Raw genomic sequence first — 27,394 nt, 5'->3', positions numbered from 1 at the left:
TCCTAGGGTGCCCAGTTGGTGGCTTGGCATGTGAGGGGGACCAGTGCACTACGAATGCTGACTCCTCCCATGGCCAAAGGGCTTGGATTTGGTTGTTTCTGAGATGGGCGTCCTCGGTTTCCATTATCGCAGAATATCGTGGACAACCATCTCTAAAGTCGACCTAAATTTTGCGATTTGGGCGTCCCCGACCGTATTATCGAAACAAAAGATGGACACCCATCTTGTTTCGATAATACGGGTTTCCCTGCCCCTTCGCCGGGACATCCTACGAGGACGTCCTCAGGAAAACCTGGGCGCCCCTCATAGTCCATACTGACAAGGGCACTGTGCAGATTTTGTTGACTACTATGCAGGCTTATAAACGTTAAAAATGCACCCTGAAGAACTGGATTATAATGGTTTCTTAAGTATGATATTGAATCCTGTAATCACAAACGCACAGCAGTACCAACTAGAGGATCCATTTTCACTGGAGGAAAAAGCATAAGCACTTAGATCTCTACTTAGAAGGAAGGCATCAGGACCCGATGGATTCACACTTGAGTTCTCTCAGACTCTGAAAAATGTCCTAGTTCTGTAAATTCTGCTGGTATGTGAATAGGAGTGATCTGATTGAATTTCCTTTCAAATTACATTACTTTACAAATGCTCTTATATTTTGCAAATACCATAAAGTTCTATGCAGATTCCAAATTAAGATGCCAAAAATCCATGGGATGAACATCATATATTAATAAATAATTAACTTCAACACCTTACCTCTAAATATTTCTTAAAGAACAAAGATTTCAATACCTTTCAAAATACTAAATAGTTTTTTTAAACATTCTAATTTGGAGGAGTAGTGCTTAGGCTCTGGAAAGCGAATGCTACATACCTGTAGAAGGTATTCTCCGAGGACAGCAGGCTGATTGTTCTCACTGATGGGTGACGTCCACGGCAGCCCCTCCAATCGGAATCTTCACTAGCAAAAGCCTTTGCTAGCCCTCGCGCGCCGATGCGCACCGCGCATGCGCGGCCGTCTTCCCGCCCGAAACCGGCTCGTGCCGGCCAGTCTCATATGTAGCAAGACAAAGAGAAGGGAAGACACAACTCCAAAAGGGGAGGCGGGCGGGTTTGTGAGAACAATCAGCCTGCTGTCCTCGGAGAATACCTTCTACAGGTATGTAGCATTCGCTTTCTCCGAGGACAAGCAGGCTGCTTGTTCTCACTGATGGGGTATCCCTAGCCCCCAGGCTCACTCAAAACAACAACCATGGTCAATTGGCCTCGCAACGGCGAGGACATAACTGAGATTGACCTAACAATTTATCCAACTAACTGAGAGTGCAGCCTGGAACAGAATAAACATGGGCCTAGGGGGGTGGAGTTGGATTCTAAACCCCGAACAGATTCTGAAGCACTGACTGCCCGAACCGACTGTCGCGTCGGGTATCCTGCTGCAGGCAGTAATGAGATGTGAATGTGTGGACAGATGATCACGTCGCAGCCTTGCAGATCTCTTCAATAGTGGCTGACTTCAAGTGGGCTACCGACGCTGCCATGGCTCTAACATTATGAGCCGTGACATGACCCTCAAGAGCCAGCCCAGCCTGGGCGAAAGTGAAGGAAATGCAATCTGCTAGCCAATTGGATATGGTGCGTTTCCCCACAGCCACTCCCCTCCTGTTGGGATCAAAAGAAACAAACAATTGGGCGGACTGTCTGTTGGGCTGTGTCCGCTCCAGGTAGAAGGCCAATGCTCTCTTGCAGTCCAATGTGTGCAGCTGACGTTCAGCAGGGCAGGAATGAGGACGGGGAAAGAATGTTGGCAAGACAATTGACTGGTTCAGATGGAACTCCGACACAACCTTTGGCAAGAACTTAGGGTGAGTGCGGAGGACTACTCTGTTATGATGAAATTTGGTGTAAGGGGCCTGAAGCTCACTGACTCTATGAGCTGAAGTAACTGCCACCAAGAAAATGACCTTCCAGGTCAAGTACTTCAGATGGTAGGAGTTCAGTGGCTCAAAAGGAGGTTTCATCAGCTGGGTAAGAACGACATTGAGATCCCATGACACTGTAGGAGGCTTGACAGGGGGCTTTGACAAAAGCAAACCTCTCATGAAGCGAACAACTAAAGGCTATCCCAAGATCGGCTTACCTTCCACACGGTAATGGTATGCACTGATTGCACTAAGGTGAACCCTTACAGAGTTGGTCTTGAGACCAGACTCAGACAAGTGCAGAAGGTATTCAAGCAGGGTCTGTGTAGGACAAGAGCGAGGATCTAGGGCCTTGCTGTCACACCAGACGGCAAACCTCCTCCATAGAAAGAAGTAACTCCTCTTAGTGGAATCTTTCCTGGAAGCAAGCAAGATGCGGGAGACACCCTCTGACAGACCCAAAGAGGCAAAGTCTACGCTCTCAACATCCAGGCCGTGAGAGCCAGAGACCGGAGGTTGGGATGCAGAAGCGCCCCTTCGTCCTGTGTGATGAGGGTCGGAAAACACTCCAATCTCCACGGTTCTTCGGAGGACAACTCCAGAAGAAGAGGGAACCAGATCTGACGCGGCCAAAAAGGAGCAATCAGAATCATGGTGCCTCGGTCTTGCTTGAGTTTCAACAAAGTCTTCCCCACCAGAGGTATGGGAGGATAAGCATACAGCAGACCCTCCCCCCAGTACAGGACGAAGGCATCCGATGCCAGTCTGCCGTGGGCCTGAAGCCTGGAACAGAACTGAGGGACTTTGTGGTTGGCTCGAGATGCGATCTACCAAGGGGGTGCCCCACACCTGGAAGATCTGTCGCACTACACGGGAATTGAGCGACCACTCGTGAGGTTGCATAATCCTGCTCAACCTGTCGGCCAGACTGTTGTTTACGCCTGCCAGATATGTGGCTTGGAGCACCATGCCGTGACGGCGAGCCCAGAGCCACATGCTGACGGCTTCCTGACACAGGGGGCGAGATCCGGTGCCCCCCTACTTGTTGATGTAATACATGGCAACCTGGTTGTCTGTCTGAATTTGGATCATTTGGTGGGACAGCCGATCTCTGAAAGCCTTCAGAGCGTTCCAGACCACTCGTAACTCCAAGAGATTGATCTGCAGATCGCGTTCCTGGAGGGACCAGCTTCCTTGGGTGTGAAGCCCATCGACATGAGCTCCCCACCCCAGGAGAGACGCATCCGTGGTCAGCACTTTTTGTGGCTGAGGAATTTGGAAAGGACGTCCCAGAGTCAAATTGGACCAAATCGTCCACCAATACAGGGATTTGAGAAAACTCGTGGACAGGTGGATCACGTCTTCTAGATCCCCAGCAGCCTGACACCACTGGGAAGCTAGGGTCCATTGAGCAGATCTCATGTGAAGGCGGGCCATGGGAGTCACATGAACTGTGGAGGCCATGTGGCCCAGCAATCTCAACATCTGCCGAGCTGTGATCTGCTGGGACGCTCGCACCCTCGAGACGAGGGACAACAAGTTGTTGGCTCTCGTCTCTGGGAGATAGGTGCGAGCCGTCCGAGAGTCCAGCAGAGCTCCTATGAATTCAAGTTTCTGCACTGGAAGAAGGTGGGACTATGGATAATTTATCACAAACCCCAGTAGCTCCAGGAGGCGAATAGTCATCTGCATGGACTGTAGAGCTCCTGCCTCGGATGTGCTCTTCACCAGCCAATCGTCGAGATATGGTAACACGTGCACCCCCAGCCTGCGAAGCGCCGCTGCTACTACAGCCAAGCACTTCGTGAACACTCTGGGCGCAGAGGCGAGCCCAAAGGGTAGCACACAGTACTGGAAGTGACGTGTGCCCAGCTGAAATCGCAGATACTGTCTGTGAGCTGGCAGTATCGGGATGTGCGTGTAGGCGTCCTTCAAGTCCAGAGAGCATAGCCAATCGTTTTCCTGAATCATGGGAAGAAGGGTGCCCAGGGAAAGCATCCTGAACTTTTCCTTGACCAGATATTTGTTCAGGGCCCTTAGGTCTAGGATGGGACGCATCCCCCCTGTTTTCTTTTCCACAAGGAAGTACCTGGAATAGAATCCCAGCCCTTCCTGCCCGGATGGCACGGGCTCGACCGCATTGGCGCTGAGAAGGGCGGAGAGTTCCTCTGCAAGTACCTGCTTGTGTTGGAAGCTGTAAGACTGAGCTCCCGGTGGACAATTTGGAGGTTTGGAGGCCAAATTGAGGGTGTATCCTTGCCGGACTATTTGAAGAACCCACTGATCGGAGGTTATGAGAGGCCACCTTTGGTGAAAAACTTCCAACCTTCCTCCGACTGGCAGGTCGCCCGGCACTGACACTGGGATGTTGGCTATGCTCTGCTGGAGCCAGTCAAAAGCTCGTCCCTTGCTTTTGCTGGGGAGCCGAGGGGCCTTGCTGAGGCGCACGCTGCTGACGAGAGCGAGCGCGCTGGGGCTTAGCCTGGGCCGCAGGCTGTCGAGAAGGAGGATTGTACCTACGCTTACCAGAAGAGTAGGGAACAGTCTTCCTTCCCCCAAAAAATCGTCTACCTGTAGAGGTAGAAGCTGAAGGCTGCCGGCAGGAGAACTTGTCGAAAGCGGTATCCCGCTGGTGGAGCTGCTCGACTTTCTCTCCAGGTCAGAGGCACGCAGCCATGAGAGTCTGCGCATCACCACACCTTGAGCAGCGGCCCTGGACGCAACATCAAAGGTGTCGTACACCCCTCTGGCCAGGAATTTTCTGCACACCTTCAGCTGCCTGACCACCTCCTGAAATGGCTTGGCTTGCTCAGGGGGGAGCTTATCCACCAAGCCCGCCAACTGCCGCACATTGTTCCGCATGTGTATGCTCGTGTAGAGCTGGTAAGACTGGATTTTGGCCACGAGCATAGAGGAATGGTAGGCCTTCCTCCCAAAGGAGTCTAAGGTTCTAGAGTCCTTGCCCGGGGGCGCCAAAGCATGCTCCCTACAACTCTTAGCCTTCTTTAGGGCCAAATCCACAACTCCAAAGTCGTGAGGCAACTGAGTGCGCATCAGCTCTGGGTCCCCATGGATCCGGTACTGGGACTCGATCTTCTTGGGAATGTGGGGATTACTTAGTGGCTTGGTCCAGTTCATCAGCAATGTCTTTTTGAGGACATGATGCACGGGTACTGTGGACGCTTCCTTAGGTGGAGAAGGATAGTCCAGGAGCTCAAACATTTCAGCCCTAGGCTCGTCCTCCACAACCACCGGGAAGGGGATGGCCATAGACATCTCCCGGACAAAGGCCGCAAAAGACAGACTCTCGGGAGGAGAAAGCTGCCTTTCAGGGGAGGGAGTGGGATCAGAAGGAAGGCCATCAGACTTCTCGTCAGAGAAATATCTGATGTCCTCCTCCTCCTCCCACGAGGCCTCACCATCGGTATCAGACACAAGTTCATGAACCTGTGTCTGAAGCCGTGCCCGGCTCGACTCCGTGGAAACACGGCCACGGTGTGAGCGTCGAGAGGTAGACTCCCTCGCCTGCACCGGCGAAGCTCCCTCCGCCGACGTCGTCGGGGAGCCTTCCTGGGAGGCGACTGCAGTCGGTACCGCACCCGGCACCGATGTCGGAGACCTCACCCCGGGCAAGGGGCCAGCCGGCGCCTCACTCGACGGTACCGGTGGCGCAAGCACCCCCGGTACCGGAGGGGAAGGGCGCAACAGCTCTCCCAGAATCTCTGGGAGAACGGCCCGGAGACTCTCGTGCAGAGCGGCTGTGGAGAAAGACGTGGAAGCCGATGCAGGTGTCGATGTCAGAGTTTGTTCCGGGCGTGGAGGCTGTTCCGGACTGTCCATAGTGGAGCGCATCGACACCTCTTGAACAGAGGGTGAGCGGTCCTCTCGGTGCCAATGCCTACTGGGTGCCGACTCCCTCGGCGACCCAGAGCTCTCGGTGCCGATACGGGAAGGGGACCGGTGTCGATGCTTCTTCGACTTCTTAGGACGAAGCATATCACCGGAGCTTCCCGGCACCGACGAGGAGGACGTAGAATCCAGCCGTCGCTTCCTCGGGGCCGAGGCCGAAGAAGGTCGGTCTCGGGGGGGGGGGGGGCTGTACCGCAGGAGCCCTCAGGTAGGGGGAGACCCACCCGAAGGCTCACCGCCACCAGCAGGGGAATGGACAGCCCTCACCTGCACTCCAGTCGAAGCACCACCGTCCGATGATATCAGCAGAAGTGGAGTTCCCGGTACCACTGACGCCGACGCAGCCTTCCGATGTCTCAGCCCCGATGCAGAGGGTCAATGCCTCGATGCAGGCGCGGCCGAGGACGGAGGTCTGGACGCTGTCGACGTCGATGCACACGATACTCCCGGTGCCGATGCCGACGAAGAGCCCGAGAACAAAACGTTCCACTGGGCCAATCTCGCTACCTGAGTCCGCTTTTGTAAAAGGGCGCACAGACTACAGGCCTGCGGGCGGTGCCCAGCCCCCAGACACTGAAGACACGACGCATGCCTGTCAGTGAGCGAGATTACCCGGGCGCACTGGGTGCACTTCTTGAAGCCGCTGGGAGACTTCGATGACATGGGCGGAAAAATCACGCCGGCGAAATCAAAACTCGTAATTGCGGTAGGCACCAAAAAGAGGGGGAGAAAAAAATTCGACCCGAGGCCTCAAAAGGGCCTACCCCGAAGACGAAAGAAAACTTACCGGGGCAAAAACTGAAGATAGAGGAAAGGGAAAAAGACCGAAAAGGTCCTCTTCCGAAATCCTTTTTTTTTTTTTAGCTAAAGTCAAAAAGAGACGCGCGAGGTCGACTTAAGGGACGCGAACGGCGTAACACGACCGTAGCAAGCGCGGACAAAAGAAGACTGGCCGGCACGAGCCAGTTTCGGGCGGGAAGCATCGGCGTGCGAGGGCTAGCAAAGGCTTTTGCTAGTGAAGATTCCGATTGGAGGGGCTGCCGTGGACGTCACCCATCAGTGAGAACAAGCAGCCTGCTTGTCCTCGGAGAAAATGCAGTAATAAGATTATTTTATTTATTTATTTGCATTTATACCCCACATTTTCCCACCTACTGATAGGTTCAATGTGGCTTACACGTGTCAAGGGTAGATTGGTTATACTTTATTTCATATAAATGGGTTGAGAGTTGTCTTATCTCTATTTTTATGTTTTTTTTAATTCTGTAATATATCAATCCTGTCCTCCTTTGGAATACATTTCATATGTAACATATATAGTAGAGTCCTCCCATATATTATATTGAATATCATTGCACATAATGATAATTCTGTCTTATCCATGTGCAGAGTATATCAATCAAGCTGCCATGTTTTAATTGGTTTGCAATTTTCTAAGAAGATATTTGTGACAACCTACATAAATCACATTACAGTAATCTAATTGGGACAACAATAGACTCTGCACTACTATCCAAAAGTCTGATACATCTAGATGACTTCTTATTCTCCCCTGATACAATGTTATACCTAGGAGCATGGAATGAGTAGTTGCTTGAAGAAACCAGGAATAGAGATATGGAACATTTACTTTGTATGATCAAGAGCTTCCTAGAAAATTATCCCACTGAATTTGTCATGGTGGGGAAGGCTGGAAGCTGTCAAAATGATAGTAGTTTGTAAAATTAATTATATTCTTAGAATGCTTTCCTCATTCTTTCACCAATTGGAGACTCTCGACTCAGTTTCTGGAGAAACAGAAGAACCCTAGGCTAGCCTTGGCTAAGATGAAATTACATAAGGACTTGGGAAGGGCAAATTTCACAAGGTAGCTGTCGGTTCACTGATCTTCAGCAACAGGACAGGCCTATTTGGCTCTTATGGATGCAGCTTGGTTGCACCTATTATCTATTTTACTTCTTCCAGGTACATAAATTCTGATGTATAACTGTCTTCTTTGTGCTTCTATCCCCCTAATGCCTTCCAGTCAGATGTCTTTCTGGAATAATCCTAGATTCAATATTTATTTATTTATTGCATTTGTATCCCACATTTTTCCACCTATTTGCGGGTTCAGTGTGGCTTACAATACATTGTAAATGATGGAAATACAATATTCAGTGAATCGGCATTCATTGGGGTCACTGTCAGCATAGTCACATTTGCACTGTCAGCCATCTGGTAGTGGCTGGGTCTGTTTTTCTCTTTTCAGTACTACAGAGACAATTTGGTACACCTGCAAAATTTTGGTTCCAATGGGTACAATTGAAATCTTGTATACAGAACAGTGGGGTAAAGGGAACTAATCCTGAGGGGGAGTGGGAGCTAAACGATATTAGTCAAATCTTATCTCAGACACACACAACAGATTAAAATAAGGTCTTTTCGAGATCACGTGGTGCGATGCAGGAGTGAAGACGTGGGTGAGCTGAGCTCCTGCCAGTCCCCCTCATCTAACGCTATTATCGAGCTAAATTGTGGGATAAAACTGATCCCCCGCTTCAGTAATCAATCGAGTGATCAGGTTTCGAATTGCCCTGAAGATCCGAGTGAGAGAGTAAGGATGGCTGCAAAAATACAGCGGAAAGAGAAAGACAAAAGTAAGCTTGCGGAACCTAAAATGGTGGCCGGCCAACAATCACCGAGCTCGAGCGTGTGCTCAGCAAGGACTGCTGAAATCACCGCGGACGTTACAGCGGCGGTGGAGGCTGCTTTAGACAAAAAGCTGCAAGCAATTTTTGATCGAGCAGAAGCGGCACACGAAAGACTAGATGGGTTCCATCTAGATTTAGACCAAACGCAACAACGCATTAGTGACATCGAAGACCGTATGACAGAGTCTGATCAGCGGAAGCGGGTCGCAGAATTAGAAATAAACTGGACGATCTAGAAAATAGATTGCGGCGCAACAACTTTCGTTTAATTGGCTTGACAGAACAAATTAAAGAAGTAGAACTGGGAGCCTTTTTGGAGGGTTGGCTACCGCGATCATTACAACTTAACAACTTACCGGGACCGCTGAGAGTCGAGTGGACACACCGGTTGGGCCCGAAGCGGCCGGGAGCTACACGACCACGTGCGGTGATCTTAAAAATACTACACTATGGTCACAAGCAGGCATTAACACGAGGGTCAGAAAATCCTTTGTTTTCAGGATTATTCAGCGCGAGTGGCGGCAGCACGGAAGGAGTTTGCGCCAATATGTGCGCCGCTACATCAGAGAAAAATCTGATTTGCCCTGTTATACTCTGCAAAACTGAAAATCCAACATGAAGGCGCTGAAAAATACTTTGCTGAGGCAGCAGCTGCCCAAGAGTTTATTCACGGATTATCGCAGGAGGAGACTACTTGAATCGTAAGACCAAAGGGGACAATGCCAATAGGAACTGAGAAGATATTGTCAAATACTGAAAGAAAATGGGACCATCAGAACATATAAAATTATCCTGGACTGAGGTTACGGAACTTGAGTGTGCTCAAGGAGTGAAAGACCACATAAACATACCAGCAAAACAAGGTTTGATTGATGAAGCGTGCCTGGCTGAAAGAGGGGTGCATAATTGGAAAAGAGGGGAAGGGGAGAACTGTATTCATTGATATTGACTGCATAACCATGATAGAATGTTAGTAATGCATTACTGTGGGGACTGGGGGCGCCTATACGTGATGAGTTCTATTAGAGAACTCGAGGAAGTGGGTCTGGGAAGGGGGGGAGAGGGGGGAGGGACCAGGGAGGGCTAGGGAGGGAAGAATGGGGGGGAAAGGTGAGGAGAAGGGGGAAGGGGGATCTCATAAGGTCAAGATTAGGAGGGACCTGTGTTTAAGTAGAGGGATTAGACTGTTGCAAGTGAAGATCTGGGGGGAGGGGGGTAAACTGGGATACCTCTCTCCTGCAAGAATGTACAATCAGTTTGAGATCTTGTTAGCTGAGAGGCTTAAGGAAGAGCTATGGTAAAGGTTGTCTCATGGAATGTGTGTGTGTGTGTGGGGAGGGGGGGGTGAATTCTCCAGTTAAATGCTCTAAGATTCTACAAACACTGAATAGACACAAAGCACAAATAGCCTTGCTACAGGAAACACACCTAAATACACTGGAACATAGAAAACTATGTCGGTGGTGGGTTGGTGAGGTGGTGGATAGCCCAGCATTGAACAAAAAAGCAGGTGTGGTCATATTGATCCGTAAAGGGCTGCAGTGTGTGTTGAACCGTAGAATCACCGACTCACACGGCCGATATATAATACAACACATCACACTACATAATAAACCGCTTCTGTTGGTTAATGTATACGCTCCAAATCAATACGATACAAAGTTTTTCCAGACTCTTGTCAGACAGGTGCAGAGTTTTGAACAAATCCCAATAATCATGGGAGGGGATTTCAATATGGTTTTCGACCCACTGATGGACAGCACGGGCCCTCATGGGTTAGACCGGTGAATTACTGTAGAGGAGTGCCATGGGTATGCTCAAATTTGAATTTGGTAGACTCCTGGAGATTATTATATCCGGGCGAACCGGACTACACTCATCTCTCTAGGGCCCATGGGACGCAATCCCGGATAGACTACTTGTTAACATCCCAGAATATTGCGACGTTTTTGACACAGGCGGAGATAGGCCCAACACAAGTGTCAGATCACACTATGATTTGGATTACACTAGAATGGGGTAATGACCCAAAACACCCGTTTCATTGGAGATTTCCGAGAGTGCTATACTATGACACAGCATTTCACTCCTTTATACGGGACAAGTGGAGGGATTATGCAGAGTTAAATAGGGAAAGTTTTCAGTTGGATCCAATACTCTTCTGGGAAGCAGCCAAAGCTGTGTTGCGGGGACACATCATTTCATACTCTGCCCATAAAAAGAAAGTCAGAGAGGCTGAACTGTTGCGACTGGAGGCAAGGGTACGGAAAATGAGACAAATTTATGGGCCGACACACTCCACTACCCATAAGAAATTGTACATGATGGCACAAATGGAGTTAATCACCTGATCCATACCCATACACAGCAGTCTCAGGTATATTATAAGTACCAGATGTACAAGCACGCTAACAAGCAGGGGAAACTACTGGCGAGATTAGTTCACCAAGTGGGGGGCAGAAGATGGGTGTCCCAGATCCAAGATACGGAGGGAATGAGTCACCATATGAACAAAGACATTAGTAAGGTTTTTGAAACCTTTTACACCCAGTTGTATGCTCCACCGGAGGAAGAGGGTTTAGAGGCGATAACACACCTAGAGGGGCAAAAACTTCCACAAATCACGACACGGCAACAGGATATCCTGGAAGCGGATATTACTGAAGACGAAGTCAGTTGGAACATACGAGTCAGTTCCCTATATAAAGCGCCAGGGGTGGATGGATTTACAGCAGAGTGGTATAAAATTTTAGTGGAGGATATTGCGCTTTGTGTGGCCAAGGTATTCAATTCGCATGTTCTCAGAGGAGAATTACCGAGCTCGTTGAGAACAGGACAGATAATTGTGCTATTAAGGCCAGGGAAGGACCCGAGCCGAGCAGAATCTTATAGGCCCATATCCTTATTATCGTTTGAAGCTAAATTATTTGCAAGAAGCTTGTCCAGTAGACTGGCCAGGTTCCTTCCACAATTGATATTAGACTCCCAGGTGGGATTTGTCCGGGAACGCTCTGTGGCAAAGAACTTAAGAAAAATACTACTAGCATTGGAACAGGTAAAACATATGAGTACCCCCTCACTTCTTATTAGTTTTGATGCGCATAAAGCATTTGATAGAGTGCGGTGGGACTTCATGTTTGCAGTCCTAGAGGCCTACGGAGTTAGAGGATTCTTTAAGAAGGCCATACAAGCAATATATAAGAACCCGGTAGCAGAGGTGTCAGTAAATGGGGTGACCTCTTGACAGTTTCCCATTGCCAGAGGTACTAGACAGGGATGCCCTCTTTCTCCTCTCCTGTTTGTAATGGTGTTGGACCCCTTAATCCGGGATATTATGAGCTCAGCAGATGTACAGGGAGTTTGTCTAGGAGCCGAGCAATTTAAAATCTCTGCCTTTGCGGATGACATTTTGGTCATCTTCCAGAATCCAAGGGAGTCATTGTCAGCTATTTTGGAAATATTTAAAGAATATGGTGACTTCTCAGGATTTTGCTTGAATTTAGATAAATCTGAGGCCCAGCCATTGTGGATGTCGGAGGAGTTGGCATGTTTAAACTGTCCCTTTAGGAGAACAGATTGCTCGTTTATGTACCTTGGTATACAATTACCGGGAGACCCAGCACAACTATATCAACTACATATGGCTAGATTATTTGAACATACGAAGCAAATGTTAGGGAAGTGGGCTAACCTACTAATATCACTATCCGGGAGAATTTCTTTGTTCAATATGATACTTTTCCCAAGGTGGCTTTAATGTTTTCAGATCTTGCCAATTTATTTGTCTAAAAGAGATTGGAAAACACTGATGGGCCTACTCTCCAAATTCTTTTGGAATAAAAGACGCCCACAGATAAGCTGGCAAAATCTGATGGACCCGTGGAATAGAGGGGGATTTGGGGTTTTGGATCTAAATCATTATAACAAAGCATGCTTGCTGCGACATATAGGGGATTGGATGTTGGGAATCTCACATTATACCCCGAGGGAGGTAGAAGAAGAATGGATCCACCCCTTGAAACTACAATATGTGTTGCAGGCCAAGTTAGCTGCATTGCCAGCACATCTACAGAGGAATATAGTGATCCGACCCCTTAGAATGATATGGAAAGAATTGGGCCCGATTTGGCTGTTTGACGAACACCACAGCAGACTCTTACCCATAACAGGGAATGGAGAGTTTCTCCCGGGTATAGAAAGCCCAAGATTTAAACGATGGCAGCAAAAGGGGCTTATTCTCCTACAAGACACAGTGGATTCTGATGGTAATATCACAAATTAGGACTCTCTGGGACTTGGAGATCTAATGTGGATGGATAAATTTGCATATCAACAGATTTCCCATTATATTGCAAGTATCCCACACCAATCTCTTGCTATAGATATGCTTAGCATGCTAGAAAACCTTTTTGAAATGCCCAATGAGGAAGCAATATCTATCTCACTAATACATAAAAGGCTTATGCAAAGTACTGCACATAGAACACTGACGCATCTGATAGGGAAGTGGTCAGAGGACTTACAAAAAGAGGTCACTGTACAAAGGTTATTGAGAAGCATGTGACAAATTACAAAGAGAATAAGTAATGCAGACCTCATGGAATGCCAGGGCAGAGTGCCGTTCTGAGCATATACCTCCACATTCAGATTACATAAAATGGGAGGGGTGGATGCACCACAATTTGGTAAGTGTGAGGGCCACAATGTACATACTTCCATGCCATGTGGGAACTGCCAGCGATAAAGCACTTTGGGCAAGGGTGTGTACTTTCATGGAACACATAATGAATAAACATATACCAATGGGACCAGAGAGTGTACTGTTGGGAGTGGAGACGCTGGGGGGTACTGGTGCTGTCCATCATAATCTACTGCTGTATAGAGCGTTTCTAATAGGTAAAAAATGCATTTTAGCCAATTGGATCCAACAAGAGGCTCCTACATATTGGCAGTGGCGTAATAGACTACATGCGTTATTATTAATGGAACTAAGAGAAGTACACTGGAAATTTAAGAGACAAAAAGTTTTATTAAATATGGAAATGTTATATACAAGGTCTGGCCCCACGAGCATGCAGTGCGTTCTCAACCAACTAAGGAGTCTTTAATGAAATGGAGAGTACTACCCACTACATGCCGGTGACAGTCAATCATAATATACAGGAGACTTGACCTCTTGGGGTGGGGGGGGGGGGGGGAGAGGAGAAGGGGGTGAGGGAGGTGAGGGAGGGTACGTAGGAGAGGGGGGGAGGGGGGAATTGACAAATTAAAAGATTTGAATGGACAATGACATCTGAGAGATATGGAGTATCTGACGAAAGAATTCCTGTTTGTTGGTTGAGGGTTATCAATATATACTTACAGAGATCGTTTAACATGAGCCTACTTATTTAGTTGGGGGTAAGTCCAAGGACCCTGACCTTCCCCATTAATATGTCTGTTGTGTTATTGCTCTGGCGCTGGGAGCTACTTTGGATTTGTTAACATACATGGAGATATGACACTGTTTTTGTAAAGAGGGAGGAGGGACAATATGTAACAGAAAAATGACAAATCACACAAATTCATGGTTGTAAAGTTTTATTGATTGTTCAATAAAAAATGTTTAACACTAAAATAAGGTCTTCTCAGATGTTAAAGACCAACTGTCACCTAGCGACTGGGCAGAGTTTTGTGTTAAATACATTCTTATCACTAAATCAGCATCAATCTTTTCTTTGAGTGTTCCAGTCATTATGGACATTAGTAGAAAGTAGCTAAATTGAGCAACACTTGCAGTGATCATTGTTGGTCATGTAGTTGTATAAGGGAACATTTTATTGTACTGCATTTTATTCTCTTGTAGAAGTTTTGCATAATTTTGGACTGCAGGCTGGGATTGCATAGCCATTATTTTGAGTTGCAAGAAATAGTTTGGAAAGCCTGGGTGCTTACTACTAAGTGAGTAAGACTAAGCATAAGGCTTATCTGTTAACTTTCTTTCTGTCAATATAAATAAGCAATTGTCAGTCATTGGAATGACAATACCTGGATTGGATATGAATAGGTCATGTAATTTGATGTACTTAACCCACAGATACGAGCTAGTGGCAGCTGAAAATAATTTATTTATTAGGATTTATTTACCACCTTTTTGAATAAATTCACTCAAGGTGTTTACAGCAAGAATAAGTCAAACATAAGCAACAGACGATTACAGCAGTAAAAATATTCAAATAACAGTACAATGTATGGCATAGTATGCTACATTACATCAACACAATAAGTAATAAACATTTTAACAGACAGCACAGGGTGGTAAGCAAAAGTGGAACATATAGATAGATAAGAGAGTAACTGGAGTTAGAAAATAAGGGACTAATTTTGAGGAAGTTGCACATGAAGTCAGAAAGGTGCATGAATATAATCTCAGCTAGGGTAAGAGTGGATAAGCAAGTCCTGCTACAGTATGTGCAGCCAGTATTAGTTATTGTGTGCATGTGTGAGATTATCAGAAGCAGATATGAAGAAAAAAAAACATAGCTAAACTTTACTGATTAGGGAACCTTCAAATGCCAGATTGAAAAAGCTGATTTAAGTCTGATTCTTAAACTGTTGAAAAGAGGTTTCTAATCTAAAAGAAATTGGCAATGAGTTCCATAAATAAAGGGCAGCAAAATAGAAGGCACACTTTTGAGTAGACTGCCAATAAGCTTTGGACAGATTTGGCAGAACCATCCTACGGTCATTAAATGAACGGTGGGTATGTGTAGGCACATATGGAATTGTTAATGCAGACAAGTAATCGGGGATACCAGTATGATAGCTTTGAAATACTAAGGACAAAATTTTGAATTTCACACGATATTCGACGGCAACCATGAAGTTTAAAAAGGAGTGGAGAAACATGATCTTGTCGATGGGTGTGGCATAGTATCCTTGCTGCAGTGTTTTGTAATGTTTGCAAACCGCTTAGTTCAGCTTTCGTACCTCCAGAATAGACTATAGTACTATAGTTAATACATGAGCCTATAAGGCACAAAATAAGGTATGAAGAGAGTTGAAAATTATCGTAGCTATGAACTGATCTCAATTTCTGAAGAGCCGGATCTAATCACTGATGAAATTTGCAGGGAGAAAGTTAAGTACTGAGTGTAGCCAGACACCTAGATACTTAAATCTGTCGACAGGAAAAACAGAAAAGTCAAAAAGTACAAGAAGAATAGTAGGTGGAGTAGAATGACCCGTTAGCTAACATGCTGTTGTTTTTTTCTGGATTAAGAACAGCTGATGTTCTTTCAGCCAGTTGGCAAATGATTGCAGGCAATTTTGTAAAGGACATATAGCAGGATTGTTGGAGGTGGTATAGGGGATAAGAATAATATCATCTGCATAATAATAACTACCGATTCCAGAGGCCTGTACCAGTGAAGAAAGAAGACTATTAAAAAAAGAAGGGGACAAAATTGAACCTTGAGGAACACCACAAGAAAGTGGGTAAGTATCAGAAGAACCTTCAGAAAATGATCTATCCCAGTGGTTCCCAAACTTTCTCGGGCCAAGGAACCCTTTGTGTAAAGAAATATTGTAACAAAGTGTAACAGTTCTGCTTATTAAAGTAGTTAGGATCAAAGAATTAAACTGAAAGAAAAATATTATTTTATTCTTTAATAACCATAATTACTTACTAATGAGATGTGTGCACCTGTTGAGCACTGCACAGCTTCTTAAACTTGGAATCAGATTGGACACTGCCACTTAGCATCCAACTGCGCATGTGCGTCTGCCCTTTCTCTCCCTTCCATCCAGCGTATGCCCCCTCTCTCTCTCTGCCCCTTTTCATCCAGCATCTGCACCCTCTCTCTGCCCCTTTCCATCCAGTGTCTGCACCCTCTCTCTGCCCCTTTTCATCCAGTGTCTCTCTGCCCCTTTCCATCCAGCATCTGGTCTGCCCTTTCTCTTCCTTCCATCAGCACCATCTGGCCCTTAGTCTGTCCCTTCCAGCCACCCAGCATGCCTCTTTTCTCTCCCATCTAGCGTTCTTGGCTCCCACTCAGTCCTTTCACATTTTATGACCCCTCCCCCATGCTGCTTCTACCAAACTAATAGCAGCAGCAAGAATAAGTACATAAGTATTGCCCTACTGGGAAAGACCAAATGTCCATCATCCTGTTTCCAACAGTGGCCAATACAGGTCACAAATACCTGGCAAGATCCCAAAAAAGCACAAAATATTTTATACTGCTTATCCCAGAAATAGTGGATTTTCCCCAAGTCCATTTAATAATGGTCTATGGACTTTTCCTTTAGGAATCCGTCCAAACCTGTTTTAAACTCCGCTAAGCTAACCGCCTTTACCACATTCTCTGGCAACAAATTCCAGAGTTTAATTACATGTTGAGTGAAGAAACATTTTCTCCAATTCGTTTTAAATTTACTACATTCTAGCTTCATCGCATGCCCCCTAGTCCTAGTATTTTTGGAAAGCGTAAACAGACGCTTCACATCTACCTGTTCAACTCCACTCATTATTTTATAGACCTATATCATATCTCCTCTCAGCCGCCTTTTCTTCAAGCTGAAGAGCCCCAGCCGCTTTAGCCTTTCCTCATAGGGAAGTCGTCCCATCCCCTTTATCATTTTCGTCGCCTTTCTCTGCACCTTTTCTAATTCCACTATATCTTTTTTGAGATGCAGCGACCAGAATTGAACACAATATTCGAGGTGTGGTCGCACCATGGAGCGATACAAAGGCATTATAACATTCTCATTTTTGTTCTCCATTCCTTTCCTAATAATACCTAACATTCTATTTGCTTTCTTAGCCGCAGCTTCATCAACGACGACACCTAGATCCCTTTCCTGGTCTGTGACTCCTAACGTGAAACCTTGCATCACGTAGCTATAATCCGGGTTCCTCTTTCCCACATGCATCACTTTGCAATTGCTCACATTAAATGTCATCTGCCATTTAGACGCCCAGTCTCCCAGTCTCGTAAGGTCCTCTAAGTTTTCACAATCCCCCTGTGATTTAACGACTTTGAATAACTTTGTGTCATCAGCAAATTTAATTACCTCACTAGTTACTCCCATCTCTAGGTCATTTATAAATATGTTAAAAAGCAGCGGTCCCAGCACAGACCCCTGGGGAACCCCACTAACTACCTTTCTCCATTGAGAATACTGACCATTTAACCCTACTCTCTGTTTTCTATCTTTTAACCAGTTTTTAATCCACAATAGAACACTACCTCCTATCCCATGACTCTCCAATTTCCTCTGGAGTCTTTCATGAGGTACTTTGTCAAACGCCTTCTGGAAATCCAAATACACAATATCAACCAGCTCACCTTTATCCACATGTTTGTTTACCCCTTTAAAGAAATGTAGTAGATTGGTGAGGCAAGATTTCCCTTCACTAAATCCATGTTGACTTTGTCTCATTAATCCATGCTTTTGAATATGCTCTGTAATTTTGATCTTAATAATAGTCTCTACCATTTTGCCTGGCACCAATGTCAGACTCACCGGTCTATAATATCTTGGATCTCCTCTGGAACCTTTTAAAAAAATCAGCATTACATTAGCCACCCTCCAATCTTCCGCTCGATTTTAAGGATAAATTACATTTTACTAACACTAGTTCCACAAGCTCATTTTTTCAGTTCTATCAGTACTCCGGGAGGAATGCCATCCGGTTCCAAGAGATTTGCCACTCTTCAGTTTGTAGAATTGCCCCATTACATCCTCCAGGTTTACAGAGAATTCATTAAGTTTCTCCAACTCGTCAGCTTCGAATACCATTTCTGGCACTGGTATCCTACCCAAATCTTCCTCGGTGGAAGACCGAAGCAAAGAATTAATTTAATCTCTCTGCTATGGCTTTGTCTTTTACTCCTTAGTCATCTAGCGATCCAACCAATTCTTTTGCCGGCTTCCTGCTTTTAATATACCTAAAACAATTTTTACTATATGTTTTTGCCTCAAACGCAATCTTTTTTTTGAAGTCCCTCTTAGCCTTCCTTATCAGTGCTTGCGTTTGACTTGACATTCATTATGCTGTTTCTTATTATTTCAGTCTGTTCCTTTTTCCATTTTCGGAAGGATTTTCTTTTAGCTCTAATAGCTTCCTTCACCTCACTTTTTATCCACGCCAGCTTTCGTTTGGTCTTCCGTCCTCCTTTTTTAATATGCAGAATATATTTGGCCTGGGCTTCCAGGATGGTGTTTTTGAACAGCATCCACGCCTGATGTAAATTTTTGACCCTCGCAGCCGCTCCTCTAAGTTTTTTATTCACTGTTCTTCTCATTTTATCATAGTCTCCTTTTTTAAAGTTAAACACTAACGTATTTGATTTCCTATGTATACTTACTTCAAAGCTAATATTAAATCCGATCATATTATGATCACTGCTATCAAGCGGCCCCAGCACCATTACCTCCCACACCAGATCATGCGCCACTAAGGACTAGGTCTAGAATTTTTCCTTCTCTCGTCGGTTCCTGTACCAGCTTCTTCATAAAGCAGTCCTTGATTTCATCAAGGAATTTTACCTCCCTAGAATGCCACAATGTTACATTTACCCAGCCAATATGGGGGTAATTGAGATCACCCATTATTATTCTGTTGCCCAGTTTGTTTGCATCCTTAATTTCCTTTAACATTTCTGCATCCATCCTGCCAGGCGGACGGTAGTACACTCCTATCATTATCCTTTTTGCCCTTTACACATGGAATTTCAATCCACAGTGATTCCAAGAAGTGTTTTGTTTCCTGCAGAATTTTCAATCTATTTGATTCAAGGCTCTCGTTAATATACAATGCTACCACTCCACCAATTCGATCCACCCTATCACTGCGATATAATTTGTACCCAGTATGAGAGTGTCCCACTGGTTATCCTCCATCTAACAGTCTCAGAGACGCCTATTGTATAATTTTTCATTTAGTGCAATATATTCTAACTCTCCCATCTTAGGCTCCTGGCATTCACATATAGACATTTCAATAAATGTGTATCAAAAAAAAAAAAGTGCCAAGGCAGCACAGTGACAATTTAAATAAATACATATTAAGATCACACCATGGGGCCTAATTACCTGGCTTTGCTAGACCTGGAACTGAAGTCAAACGAGAATGCTCAAAGGGGAGCGAGTGGGCCCAACCTTGGAGCAGAGAAAAGGCGATCCAATATACATCCTCATCAAAACATCCATTTTTGGCCCGGGGGTGGGAGGGGGGGGGAGTGCAGCCTGGAAGTGAAGCAGGCAGGCTGCACACTAAAGAAAGTAGTCGCGTGAGCCGGGACAGAGAAAGGAGGAGAGGAGACAGCCACCCGGAGGAGAGGAGACGTCACTCACGCAGGGCAGTGGCAGGAAGGCACAAGCACACTGGCGCAGGGTGGCACAGGGGCAGAGGCCAGGAGGAAGGCGTTGAGGGAGGGAAGTTACAGTCGGGAGGTCCTTGGGACGGCGAAAGAGAGGAGCCGCAGTGCTGGGAGGAGACACCATGAGTGGTGCCCACTGAAGATGAAGAGAGTGCAGTTGCACCTGAGGTGGTCCACCCCTACCACCCTGCCCTCGGTATACCACTGTCTGGCACCCCTATGAGTTCCCTGCAGCACACAGTTTGGGAAACGCTGATCTATCCTGAAGAAAAGAAGAAAGCCATTTATGAACTGCACCTGTAATACCTATATTTGAGAGGTGCAATAACAGGAGAGAATGGTCAATTACATCCAAAGCAGCTGAAAGATCCAAGAAACAGCCAATGCAATATATCCATGTGAGAATATGTAAATATATTGCTTTTTCACGTAACAAAACTGCAAAAGTAAAATACACAGCTTTTATGCCCCTTTAAAAAAGGAAAATCTTGGGGATAAAAGGTGTACTATACTTGTATGAGTTTGGTGTGTGTACTAATATTGCAGGCCCTTCCTAATAAGGACCACCACATTATTATTATTTATGGTTCGCTTATATCCCCCATTTTCCCACCATTCAGGCACAATGTGGCTTACAGAAAGTTAAGTAAAAATACAAAGTTGAAAACTTAGGAAAAGTATACAAGAACCAAATAGGGGGAGTAGTTTCTAACAGTGCGAACTAGGCAGGGTAAGGGTCAGGGAGGGTGCATCAATCAGCGGCGTAAATTGGGGAATAAGTCTTAGCAAAGAAGTAGGTCTTTAACAACTTCTTGAAGAGGGCACGGTCCGCTTGAGTTTTAAGGCGGTGCGTAAGAGCATTCCAGTGTTGGGACTCCAGTAGCAGAAGGACGAGGTGAAGATCTTCTTGTACTTGACAACCCTTACAATTCGGGAAGTGGAGGTGGAGATAGGACCGAGCAGCAGGGTTGGCATTTCTAGGCAGAAGGTCGATCAAGGGAGCATGTGATCCAGGGCAGCCCCATAGATGATTTTGTGGGTTAGGAAGCAAAGCTTAAAGGCAATGCACTCCTTTACAGGCAGCCAATGGACTTTAAAGTGCAAGGGTTCGGCGTGGGCAAAATGTCGTTCTCTAAGGATGAGTCTCGCGGCAGTGTTCTGAACTGTTTGGAACTTTTTCAACAATGAGGCCTGGCAGCCCGCGTAAATTCCACTGCAGTAATCCAGATGGGAGAGGACGAGCCAGTGGACAAGTGTACGGAACAAATCTCTAGTAAGGAGGTATCTTATGCGCCGAAGCCTCACATTGCGTGAAACATTTTTTTGGAGACCAAGTGCACGTGATCGGCCAACTGGAGGTGTCAGTCCAGGTGCACTCCTAAAAGCCGCAGGCTGTTGGCAATCGGAAGGGCAGAGCCCATTACTGGAAGCATTGTGTCAGATATTTGGACGTGAGTGGACGAAAGGATGAGACACTGTGTTTTATCCTGTTTAGTTTGAAGCGGAACACCTGAGCCCAATGCTCTAAGACGGAGAAGCAGGCATCAATGAGGTTGGCAATTTCTGATATGGTGGTGTGAAAGGGGATGTAGGTTGGTGCAGGTGGTTAATAGCGATGGTTTGGGGGAAGATGCTGTTTTACTTGCCTAAGGGAGTTCTTCAATTTCCCTTCTAGATATCAGTCATTTCACGCAGTGACACAGTCAAGAGTCTCATGTTCACAATGATTTATTATAAAAATAGCATTGCAGCAGATACAAGAATAGCATAGTTATATTTGACAGCAGTTTGATTTTCTGGCTAAGCACTTATCTTTGTAACAAAAGCTAAATACCATGACATCACCAGGCTAGGCTTGCATTTACAATGCTAGGGAAGGCGGAGGGATTTTGGATTTAGCTCATCCTAACTAGCAAGACAAACAAGGAATTTACCATTAAAAAAAATTTTAGGGCCCTATTTATTAAACCGTGCTGTAGGTGCACTATGATAAAGACACCCATTATATTCCTATGGGTGTCTAGCAGCACACACTAATTTTTAGCACACGCTATAAAGTTTGCACGCCTACAGCGTGGCTTAGTAAACAGGGCCCTTAAAACATTAACATCATAATCTTAAAATTAATCTGCCAGACAATAGAAGTCTACTAGATTGTAAGCTCTTTGAGCAGGGACTGTCTTTCTTCTATGTTTGTGCAGCGCTGCGTAAGCCTTGCAGCGCTATAGAAATGCTAAATAGTATAGTAGTAATATCATCTGCAAAGATGAAGGGTTGAGGTCCAATTTTGCGAGAGCTGAGGCTAAAGGCATCATCATAATATTAAATAAGGAGGCCTTCCACAGATCAGAAGTGGTGAAGTTCACTATGACCTGGTATGACCTGGTAGTCAAGAAGCCCTTGAACCAATGCAAAAAGAGTCCAGCAGATGAAGCAGGAGTTCATGGTCCACCATGTCGAAAGCACTAGACATGTCAAATTGCAGCAGAAGAACTTTCCGTCCGATAGATAGCTCTCGTTTAAGTTAGATAAGAGAGTGACCAGGACAGTTTCTGTGCTATATTGAACACGGAAACCTGACTGCGAGTGGTGTAGGATATCAAATCAGCCAAGAATTTGTTGAGCTGGACATTGACCATACTCTCTATCAACTTGGTAACTAGAGGTATTGAAGCCATGGGCAGTAGTTAGAGATGACGTCTGGCTTGGTCTTTATGTTCTTCGGAATGGGAGTGAGGAATATGTTACCATGACCTGGCGGGAAGATCCTGCGCTTAACATAAGTTGAGGTAGCAAGTCAGTTCTTCAATGTAACATTTTGGTGAGACTTTTAGGAGATGGGACGGACAAACTTCCAATCTACAGCATTTGTTGGAGAATTTAAGTAAGCAGTAGCTACATTGTCATGTGACAGGCGATTGAATTTGATCCAAATGCGATCTGCCGGAAACACCCGTAGGCACGGCCAAAGATTCCAGGAAGTCGTCCACATCAGAGAGGCAGCTTACGGTTGAAGACCGCAGGGTAAGAACTTTCTCCTTGAAGTAAGTTCCAAGTTGGGTAGCTGAAGGAAGATCAACACTGGAGAATTCTAATTTACGGGTATCTAGAAAGGAGTTTAACAGCTGATATATCTTTTTGTATCCCGGCCAGCAGACTGCAGTTTAGAAGAAAAGTAGGTGCGCTTTGCTTGTCGGATGGCATATTTATATTTGCGGTGACAGCTTTTCCAGGCCTCCCGAGCACGATCGGTTTTGCATTTACGCCAAGTTCTTTCCAGCTGTCGTGTCTCTGTTTTCCAGGCTCTGAGATCTGCAGAGAACCAGGGTGTTGATTTACGGATGTAGGAAGTTTTGAGACATAGGGGTGCAATAGTGTCTAGCACAGCCTTGCATTGTGTTCCCAGTCAGAGAGGTAGGTGAGCGAGGTGGTTGCAATTCCAAGCCGTAGTTGTAGAGAGACTCCAGAACATGTTGGGGTCGATGACACCTCTAGTGTAATATTGACGAGTCTTACAAGGCTGGGGGAGGCCTGAGATTTGCCAACGCAGAGTGAACTGCAGCTTAAAGAGGTCCGACCAAGTCGTTTCAAGCCAGCCAATATCATGAAGGGAAAGTTCTTATCATCTAAAAATTTAAGTGAGAGGAGATCCAGGGAATGACCTTTACAGTGAGTTGGACCAGTGATAGGGCATTCGAGGTCGCAAAGGCGGAGAAAATCCAGGAACTGGAAAGGCGGGATTATCCAAATGGAGGTTGAGATCGCCCAAAAGGAGTATATTCAAGTTGTTAATATAATATTAATATAACATATTAATTTGCTTTAAAAATTGGCAGTTTGAAAAGCAGGATGTTGCTAGCTAACAAACAATGTGAAAAGCAAGATAAGCTATAACCAATAGGTATGTGTGTGTGGGGGTGGTGGTGGGGGAATGAAGCCTACCACGCCTGAAACTGCTGATGCAGAAATTTATGTAAGTCTTCAGGCACGAACGTCTGAAGGCTGAGATAAGAGAATGTAAGCCAAGCATAAGAGCTACCCATGGGTGGACACATGTAAGATAACACCCGAAATAGAAACTCTGTAGCTATGGAAAATTCACAGTTTTTAGAAGAAAAGAAAAAGGGAACAGAATAGGGGTGGGGTTGACATATGATGCTTAGAACTAATGTAATAGATTATAGATATGAAATTAATATCCAATGAAGAATTTAGGGGCAGAAACCTATGTTACAAGAGAAAGAGGTAAGAATTAAGGTGTTTGTGTGCCTGCTTGCTATAAGAGACCCCATAGCAAGATTGTATTTTGAAATAATAAATTAATTAAGATTTGCTTCACCAATTTGTTTTTGAAGTTCTTTCTTTGTATATGTTCTCAGGTTACCTAGAACCTATTTCTAACGTCCATCATTGAGTTATTGTAAACTTCACTCAATAATGCTGTGAAAACAGTTTCTGTGCTGTAACCTGGTCTAAAACCGTATTGGCACGAATAGAAAGTAAGCATAGATTCAAGATGAGACTGGAGCTTTGAAAAAAATGATAGATTGGAAATAGGATTATCATCCTATTTTCAATCTATGATTTATTTCCAGAAGGGTCTGAAGAAAATTTTTTGGTTCAGGTTGCACAATTGCTTTCTTCAAATCATTAGGTACTAAGCCTTTGGTCAGACTATAGACCATAAAATGGAGTATAGGTAACAATTCCAAATGCAGCAATTTAAACCGTTTCAGAACATTTCCAGCAATCAGGCGACCCTCAGGGGGAGGAATGCTGGCTTCGGCCTAACCCTGGTAAGCCTTTCCTCAGCTGGAGAGGTGCCCACCTCTACCACCGGCTGCCTTTCAGGTGCTGTGGAGGACTTGCAGCTCATCTGCATATCCTTACAGCCTTCTCCGGGGTGACACCCAGGTCCACCCCGATCCACTCAGGGCCTCCGCTCTAGGTGCCGCGCGCCGGGGCATTTTTCTCTTTGTATCTAATCTTTTTCCAGTTGCTAAAGTACCTAATCGTTTATGGCCCCTATTCACATTCTCTTCCTAGCTCTGTCCCTTCCTAATCTTTTCCCTCACCCCCTACCTCTCTCCGCTACAGGAACTCACTTCCCATCCATTGACTTCATCACCTCACCTTCTCTCCTACCCTCTTCCTCCATCTTGGCTTTTAATCTCCGTCTCTTTCTTCCCTCCATTTTGCCTTCCCCATTCCACCTAAATACCTCTCGCCTTCGACGCCTTCGTGGCCACACCTCTCCTACTCTCCTCCGCTCTCTTTTACTCCTTCTCTTACTCTCAGCTGGTGACATCAATCCCAATCCTGGCCCTCCTCACCACTATTATCCCACTCTACAGATCTCACCGTGACCTCTCTAACCTCATCTCTATTCCTCTACTCCCCTCCTCTTCTCTGCCCTTCTCTTGCGCCCTATGGAATGCCCGCTCTATCTGTAACAAACTCCCCTATATCCAGGACCTCTTTATCTCGCGTCACCTCCATCTGCTCGCCATAACAGAAACCTGGCTCTGCCCTGATGACTCTGCTTCAGTCGCAGCCCTGTGCCATGGCGGTTATCTATTTTCACATACTCCTCGCCTGCTGGCCGTGGGGGCGGTGTTGGACTACTTCTCTCTCCCTCCTCCAGATTTCAACCCCTTCTTCCACCTCAATCTCACTGTTTTTCCTCCTTTGAAGTCCACTCTATCCACCTTTCTCTCCTCTGCCTCTTCGAATAGCGGTCATTTATCGTCCCCCTGATAAGTCCCTTTCATCCTTTCTCAGTGACTTTGACGCCTGGCTTGCCTTCTTCCATGATCCTTCCTCCCCCTCTCTCATCCTTGGTGACTTTAATATTCCTGCTAATGATCCTTCCAACTCTTATATTTCCAAGTTACTCGCTTTAACGTTGTCCTTTAATCTCCAACTATGCTCCAACTCCCCCACTCATCAAAATGGTCACTGTCTTGATCTCATCTTCTCCTCCAACTGTTCACCTTCTAGTTTCCCTGCCTCTGATCATCCCTCCTCTGATCACCATCTTATAACTTTCACACTTAAATCTCCTCCCTCCCAGTCCCGTCCTATCCTATCTAATCTATCTAGGAATCTTCACGATATTGACCCTTCATCTCTATCCTCCCATGTTTCAAACCTCCTCTCTACTGTGGCACCATCCACGTCTGTCAACGAGGCTGTTTCTTCCTACAACAATACTCTATCCTCTGCCTTAGACACTCTTGCACCTTTGATGACCCACCCTGTAAGGCGTACAAAACCCCAACCTTGGCTGACTTCTAATATCCGCTATCTACGTTCCTGTACCCGCTCCGCCGAACGCCTCTGGCGGAAATCTCGGGCCCTTGCTGATTTCTTACACTTTAAGTTCATGCTGACCTCCTTCCAATCTGCTCTTTTACGTGCCAAACAGGATTATTATATCCAACTGACCAACTCTCTTGGCTCTAATCCTCGACTTCTCTTCACCACATTGAACTCTCTCCTCAAGGTGCCCCCTCCCCCAACTCCCCCTTCATTATCTCCTCAGACCCTTGCTGAATTCTTTCACAACAAGGTTCAAAAGATAAACCTTGCTTTCTCTACCTCACCAGCTCTCCCTCCACTAGTCCGTTCCCCTCTCTCTCCTTCCCCTCATTCCCTTTCCTCCTTTCCTGAAGTTACTATTGAGGAAACTACACTTCTCCTTTCTTCCTCAAAATGTACCACCTGTTCCTTTGATCCCATTCCCACCCACCTTCTTAATGCCATCTCTCCTACTCTTATTCCTATTATCTGTCACATTCTCAACCTCTCACTTTCCACTGCGACTGTCCCTGCTGCCTTTAAACATGCTGTGGTCACACCTCTCCTTAAGAAGCCTTCACTTGACCCTACTTGTCCCTCTAATTACCGACCCATCTCCCTCCGTCCTTTTCTCTCCAAATTACTTGAGCATGCTGTTCACCGCCGCTGCCTTGATTTTCTCTCCTCACGTGCTATTCTTGACCCATTACAATCTGGTTTTCGCCCTCTCCACTCAACTGAAACTGCGCTTACTAAAGTCTCCAATGACCTATTACTGGCTAAATCCAGAGGTCAATATTCCATCCTCATTCTTCTTGATCTTTCCGCTGCTTTTGACACTGTCGATCACAGCATACTTCTCGATACCCTGTCCTCACTTGGATTCCAGGGCTCTGTCCTTTCCTGGTTCTCTTCCTACCTCTCCCTCCGCACCTTTAGTGTTCACTCTGGTGGATCCTCTTCTACTTCTATCCCTCTGCTGTCGGCGTACCTCAGGGTTCTGTTCTTGGTCCCCCTCCTCTTTCTATCTACACTTCTTCCCTTGGTTCATTAATCTCATCCCATGGCTTTTCCTACCATCTCTATGCTGATGACTCCCAAATCTACCTTTCTACCCCTGATATCTCACCTTGCATCCAAACCAAAGTTTCAGCATGCTGTCTGACATTGCTGCCTGGATGTCTCAACGCCACCTGAA

The 27,394-nt window shown here is 45.8% G+C and overlaps 1 protein-coding gene across 1 annotated transcript in view; it reads right to left on the bottom strand.

The window, feature by feature from the left end:
• PPP1R37 (protein phosphatase 1 regulatory subunit 37) overlaps nucleotides 1-27,394 on the bottom strand; it is a 1,040,147-nt gene that overhangs the window by 256,340 nt on the left and 756,413 nt on the right.

The sequence above is a fragment of the Microcaecilia unicolor genome, chromosome 11, assembly GCF_901765095.1.
Source record: "Microcaecilia unicolor chromosome 11, aMicUni1.1, whole genome shotgun sequence".
Classification (NCBI taxonomy): Eukaryota; Metazoa; Chordata; class Amphibia; order Gymnophiona; family Siphonopidae; genus Microcaecilia; species Microcaecilia unicolor.
The sequence above is the reverse complement of the archived record's forward strand: the minus strand, read 5'-3'. Positions and strand labels throughout refer to the sequence as shown.